General features: G+C 47.0%; 1 non-coding gene across 1 annotated transcript; it reads right to left on the reverse strand.

Moving 5' to 3' along the window:
* Positions 1-1,376: 1,376 nt before the first annotated feature.
* On the reverse strand, positions 1,377-1,448 carry Trnah-gug. The gene has a single exon. It is a non-coding gene; the product is annotated as a tRNA-His (tRNA).
* Between the last annotated feature and the right edge of the window lie 5,631 nt (positions 1,449-7,079).

Genomic DNA, 7,079 nt, shown 5'->3' on the forward strand with positions numbered 1-7,079 from the left:
TGGTGAACACAGGGCCCTTCCTCCAATAGGCACTTCAACGCACTTTCAGAACCTTCCTAAAATACGAAGCACTCAGATGGGCTGCTCCTGTTCTGACTACAGTTCCTGAAGTTGCCTCAGTCCTGGCAAGCCGAGAAGGTGGTGCAGGCCTGAGACGAAGGCCAGCAGGCCAGAGCCTTTGGAGAAGTGGGCAGAGGAGTGGGAACGGGGGCGGGGGAGTCAGCAGTAAGACATGGTCTAGCAATAGAGTCTTAGAAGGGACAATAAACACATTTTATTGCTTTCATATGAGGGTGCTGTGAGGCCAGTGTGTTTAGGCTCCTAGTCAGACAGTGACCGCGAACTCTGAAAAGGAGGGAAGGACACTGACTCTCGTTCTTCTGGAATATTATTTCTAAGAACCCCTTGGCCGAAAGACCCTGTTCAACCCTGGATATTTTTAACCCTGTACTCTATTGCTAAGTCGTGGAGGGACGATAATATAGGATCTTCTCGTGGTCCTTATTTAAAACACGACTGCTTCGACTAGAGAGCAGTAAAACCTCATTATAACACACATAGAGTTGACATTTCCAGGCTGTATTGTTCATGTTTTCAAGTCCCGGAGAAAAGCCCATTAAAGCCGTGTTAGCCACATTAATTCAACATTTAGTCACTTACAATACAAACCCCAGTCTTTTGGAAAATGGCATTAAAAAAGTTTTGCCATATATGGTCATTATTTATGGCTTGAGCCCTATTGTCTACTTATAATATGCCCTTTATCAGACCCAAATGCCCACTTCAGAGATTCTCATTCTGAGCAACAACTGGCTTCTTACATTATCCAACGATGCAGGGAAGTTAAATTACAGGCAGTTCATATCATAGAAACAAAATGTTTCCTGCAATTACTGATAAGGGACAGTTCATTTTCTCTCTGTCATCCTGAAAAAAAAAATCCTCCTAACAACAATTCATGCCTGGTTAAACAGGATTTCCACATCTCCTGCTGACATCTTTCCAAATAATTCAGGGCTGTTATTACTGTATAGCCCTGGCAAGGCTCAAAAGCAAGCAGACTTGACGAGTCTGCTCAAAGCACAGCTTAAGTAGTTGTAATTAATAATAATTACATGCCCACTACACTCCAGTTTTATCATATTACCCGTCAATGCAAATAAAAAAAATCCCCATACAACACACTTGCAGCAAGATTGGTGCATTAATAAAGTGACTACATAGATGTTCTCACCATAAAGTTTAAAGCATTTGTGCTCGTTCCTGTTTTTATTGATGTTCATTATTCTCTGTCTGCTTGCAAAATGTGGCTTGGGTACCATACAGCATGTGGCCGCATGTTTTTTTTTTTTTTCTTCCAAAAGCCTCCTCAATCCTGCCGTGACTCGGATTCGAACCGAGGTTGCTGCGGCCACAACGCAGAGTACTAACCACTATACGATCACGGCGAGCTACCAACGAGCTGAGCAGCAAGCTTCCTTTAAAGGCAACTGCAATATTAAAATTTGTGGAAACACTGCCATCTATTGCCTAAGTGTGAACATTTTCTTGATAGTGCCAAAGACGATCTGCACTTCTGGTCCTCGATTGAGAGGCCCAGCACCAAAGCCAGCATGGCAGCAGCTCCGCCTTCTTCATTGGCTGGGAAAGTTGTCCTAGGAGAAGAGAAACTGGATTCCCTGTCTGTGGAATGGTAATCAAGGTAACAAGGCAGACAGACACGGGCTGACTGCTTATGGTTTCGCGCTGTTTTTTCAGCGAAGGCTGCACCGCCCACTGTGCAGTCCACCTACTACTCTGCCCTGAACTGCATGAATTGGAGTCTCGGTGTTTGTCTATTTCCACATGCTAAGGTAGCACTACCAGACAAAATGCCCTGAAATTCAGAGGATCTGAGGGGCTAATTTTTCCAAGCAGAGAAACAGAATATATCCCAAATGAGGCACGGATCCCTCCAAGCCTGCTGGTCCCAAAGCTACTCTTTCCCCAATTCACTGGTTTAAAGGCACAAAGGAACTGGGCTTCCCTTAGCGCCAACATCCCATCGGAGGGAAGATGCTAGGATCCATGCTTCGTACACTTCAGGGGAGATTTAGTACACATTATCTTATAAAAATTATTCTCCAAAAGGTATTTAAAGGGCTGAGAACCTTACAAGAAAGCCTACAAAAGAGTCTGTTACTATAGAATGGGCCGTTATTGGGCTATCTCTTTTAAGCCTTGGAAACCTAGGTGCAGCTGGCTGGGGCTGGCTGGAATGGTGGGCGGAGCGCCAAATCAATGTGCCGATTGGTTGCTAGGGGCTCCCTGGTTTCATGGGGGAGAGTATCTCTGGAGGTAAGATTCAGACACAAAAGTTCTCTCTTTCTCTCTCTCTCCCTCCCTCCCTCCCTCCCTCCCTCCCTCTCCCTCTCCCTCTCCCTCTCCCTCTCCCTCTCCCTCTTCTATAGCTTCTATCTTTCTATGTTCTTCACACTTTCACCGATACATCTTCTTTCCGTGGTGTGGTAGAATATTCTTGCCCAGTTTCCTGAGCCCCCAATGGTCTGTGTAAGAAGCAAGGCCAAAGGTGAAAGAACATAGCAGGTCAGGTCACCAGGACAAAACAAGTCTTTTGGTGAATAGGAAATAGCAGTTTCCCAAACCTTTGTGGTTTGTTTTGTTTTGTTTCTTTGTTCTTGCTATGGTCAGTTTGTAATTGAAAATACTATTTTATGAAAAAGATCCCTACAATACAAATTATGGACTAATATTCTGTTTGAATTCCAGCTTGTCACCAATAAACTGGAGAGAGGAGGCCACTTTGTAAACCTCTGTGCTTTTCTATGTAGGGATCTCAATGGCTTCTCCCCAACAGGACTGTCCTGAGGACAGATAGGCTGATACATGTCAATACTTAAAACAGGCCTGTCACATGGTAAGGGCTGCCGTCACAGTTTAAAAAAAAACACATTCCATTAGCTGCTGGAAACCATTTCATGTGAATGTCTGGGATAGACCACGCAACAATGCCCAGGATAAAGTTGTCCCTGTTTGTGCCATCCCGGGGCTGGTTCTTCTGTGTCTCCTCATTCAGGGACCCAGGCTGAGGGAACAATTGCTCTCAGGAGCTGACTGAGAATTGAGTGATGTTCATTGCTTGGCAAATGGAAACAGCTCTGGAGATCCTGAAATGAGCAAGTTAAAAAAAAAAAAAAAAAGCTCTTTGGAGCAGCTGAGCCATGTGTCCTTGCCCCATGGGTCAAAGTCTTGGGGCGAGAAATATGGGTTTGAACTGTATGCAATAAATAGTCACTAAGCAGCCATCAGGAGTTGTTGGGGACCATATCGTCCAGGCTTTGCCGACCATTTTGCAATGAGAAGTTCATCTCCATTCCGCTATCTTCTTGGAGCTCTGGATGAACATGACACCACCCAGTCTCTCCACTGACAACAGCTAAAGTTGGCACTCCCAGTCTGAGCTTCCATGTCACGTGACTCCTTACAACTTCCGAAATGGAGTTCTATTGAAAAGAAGGTAAAATAAAAAGCAAGGGCCAGAGAGGAAAACTCACCGCCATGTGCTGGACTCGTCTTTTGTTGGATTTCTGTGGCACAAACAACCTGGAAATAATGCCTTCAGTTCCCTTCCCCTGCATCTGTCAGTGCGGACAGTGTCCCAATAAACAGGATGCGCTGACATTTTGGCTTTGCTGTTTCAATACAAATACCCAGGAACGAGCTCTCCACTAAGTACACCTGAGTGGCAAACTGCTCCGTCGATCAAGGGAGAGGAGGCATGAGGAGGGAAATGGGGGTAGCGCTTGCTTTTTTTGAATTCTAGTGCCCTCTCCACTTGTTCTTTCTGTGTAACCTTGGGCTGCTCACCCATAGATCCAGGGTGACTGGGCTAGATGGCGTCCAAGGTTTTTTTTTTTCCTCTGACATGCCACAAAGTTAACTTAAGAAAATCCGTTCATGGACAGCAATCCAATATAAAAATTTTGCAGAAAAAAAAAGAACCTTTCAGAGAGGAATAGCCACTACCATTTCAGTCTGTGTTTCTCCTGGAGGTCACAGAGGCTGTCATTTTGCTGACTTCTCCATGTCTGCAACCTTAGTTGTCCTGCCCATGGGAACATGCATACGCATGTAAGGATTGATCTTTTGGATGAGTGGCTGAACGAGTGTGGAGAAGAATTTCTCTTCCTTTAGTAAGTGTTTCATACAGCTTTGTTTATAAGAAGAACACTACTATAAGACCAGACGCATACACACACTGTGGGTCAAATTGTTTGCAGGCTTGAATGGCAAAGGTTCCAAGATGACCAGCCTCTCTCATTTGTGAGGGGCCCGAAATGATGGATTTCGCTTCCAAAGACACTAACTGTTGACTCCCTTCTCCGAGTCTTTAAGCAGAAGATTGATGTTTACCAGGGTCTCATTGTTAGAGTAACAGTCTTGCTGCCTGACTGCGGTGGTGTCCCTCTGATGGAGTTGTTACCTCCTGGCCCTTCATAATGGATTCTAGCAGAGGAAAGGGGGCTGACAAGGGGCCAGGGACTGCAAGGGTCCCCACCTCCCAGCTGAGCCCTGTCTCCTCTGTCACCCCTCCTCCCTCTTTTCCCAGACTGGGCTCTGTTTTCTCCTCCTCGTCCCTTTTTTTTCAGTTAGCCTCCTGCCTCACTGGGGGTGGGGAAATGACAGTCAGATCCCTCACTGGGCTGGAGGCCAAGCACGCCAATCCATTGGGCCGAGGCTGGCTGCCTGCCCAGTTTTCAGACAAAGACAGGTTGGGAACCCCCCTACAAAGAAGGCTCCACGGTCCCCTCCTCCCAGGGTCCTGTCTCTTCTTGGGCACTTTCTAGAACACTACCCCCATCCTAGGAAGCTCTGTGTGTGTGTGTGTGTGTGTGTGTGTGTGTGTGTGTGTGTGTGTGTGTGTGTGTGTGCAGAAGAGAGGAAAAGAGAAGAGAGGAAGAAAGCACATGGTTGGGAGAGAGAGAGAAAGAGAGAGACTAAAATTAGACAATCTGCTACCTAAACGGGAACCAAGCATTCCATGTGCACCGCACACACCTCCGAGAAGGAGCTGTCTTTTCAGAAGGGAAAATAAGGCAGCTGAAAGCAGGGGAAACCCAAACACATGCTGGCTTTGAGTTTCAAACTTCCACGCGAGTCTCCGTTACGCACAGGGTGGAATGGTGGACTGACTCAGACTTGAGCATCTCCTTAAGATTTCCCGCCTGCGCCAGGAGATCCCTGATTCCGAGGAATCACAAAACACTGGCGCAAAGGCACGCTTTTTCTGAATGCTCGTAACCACAAAATGTTTTAACAGCTCGCATTTTCAAGAGTAAACTGCTGGGAGTGGTTTTCCCTGTGCTTATTAATGAATTCTATTTAAGCAAGTCAGGAATCTTGCTGTGGGGAAAGCTGGAACTTGCTGGGTATGTGGGGGGCGGGGTGGTGGTGGTGGTTGGTGGTTTCATTTTAATTTTTTTTGCCTGAAGGCACCATTATAAAACTCCAGATGCAAAGCCCTCTGATAGAATTCCTCCTCCACACAGCTCTCTGGAACATGCGGCCCAACCTTTCTGACTGGCAGTCTAGGCCTCTGGAAGCCTTCCTAGGGGGCTGATCCATTAGTAATGATGTGAGACAGCAAGGAACCCCTCAAACAGCTGAAGGCCTCTGGCAGCAGAGTCAGGCGCTGCGTACAGGAAACAAGCCCACGGGGTGGGAGAGGGACCCCTCTGGATGGACAGCAAGTTTCCCTCCGTCGCATTAAGATCTGAGGCTCTCATAAAGAGAATCAATGCAAGGGAGGGGACTGTTAGCCACCTGGATTTATCTCTGACAGGTTCACTAGGGAACTACTTTTCTCTAATTATTTATTGTGATTATGGTTTCTAGAGTGCTGGGGATTGAACCCAAGGCCGTGAACACCTTCTGCAGGCTTTTCATGGTGGAGCTTAGTCTACACTGCAGCTAAAAGCCTTGGATGGATAATTTGACCTTTCTGAGTTTGTTTCTTTCATACAAGGGGGGGGGGAATATTATCTACTCTATAGGGTTGCTATGCGGATTAACGCACAATGTGCTAGAAACTGTCTATTAATTGGTAGATCTTAACCTGGAGGCTGTGTGCCTCAGTTGACCAGATGTGGAAGACAGCTGTGCTGAGCCCCAGGCCTGCAGGAGAAGAAGACCGAGGTGCAGACCCACGGCAAAGCCCACAGGGGCCGGAAGTTTACAGTGGACGCTAAGCAGTTGTAATAAAATGCTGGCTGTTCTCCACATGGGGATGGCATACTTCAGGGTCTGAGAAGGTGGTTCCTGTGCCAGGAACAGAGGGACCCAACTGGAAACCATGGTGAGAGTAAGTGAAGAGGTGGGAGGAAAGCAGAAGAATCCAGAAGGCTCCCGAGGCAGAGGCCCTTGTACCAGCTTCGAGTTGCTTTATTGTCCTTCTGCGCTAAATAAGCCAGTATCTGAGCCAGTTCTGCCTGGAAGTGTCTGAAACAGGAAGTCAAAGGTGCTTGAGGGTGAAGGGAGAGTTGGAGAGAAAAGGTAGCTAGGTAGGTGGGAGCCAAAGGTTACGCTCAAGCCCTCTGGGATACCCATCAGGGTGGGAGGCTCACAGGCTGGGCCTGCTCTTTGTCTAGACCTTTTTTTTTTAACAAGACTGAGCTGTCACAGGTAAGAAGTGCCTCGCCGTAGGTGGGTGGCGTCGAGAAGAGTCGTTGGTCCAGGACTTTTGCAAGTATGTTTGACTTCTGCCCTCTATACTCTTCCCTGAAATGCTGGAGCACCCCACCACCGATTTCAACACTTTTAGATGTCAAACATGCCTGGATGTGCTTCGGAATCTTGTGTGGCCTCACTTTCGAGCTTAAGAACAAGCTGAGAGATACGAAGAGTTTCTGACTGGATGTTCGCATGTGTAACACTAGCATTCGGGACAGTGAGGCAGGGGAATCATGAAGTCAAGGCCAGCCTGATCTGCATGGCAAATCTGAGGCCAGCCTAGGTTATGTGCCAAGACCCTGTGTCAAAACATGCAAAAAGTTGTCCTTAAATGATGGTTAAGTATTTTG

Source organism: Microtus ochrogaster, chromosome 10 (assembly GCF_000317375.1).
Source record: "Microtus ochrogaster isolate Prairie Vole_2 chromosome 10, MicOch1.0, whole genome shotgun sequence".
Taxonomy (NCBI): domain Eukaryota; kingdom Metazoa; phylum Chordata; class Mammalia; order Rodentia; family Cricetidae; genus Microtus; species Microtus ochrogaster.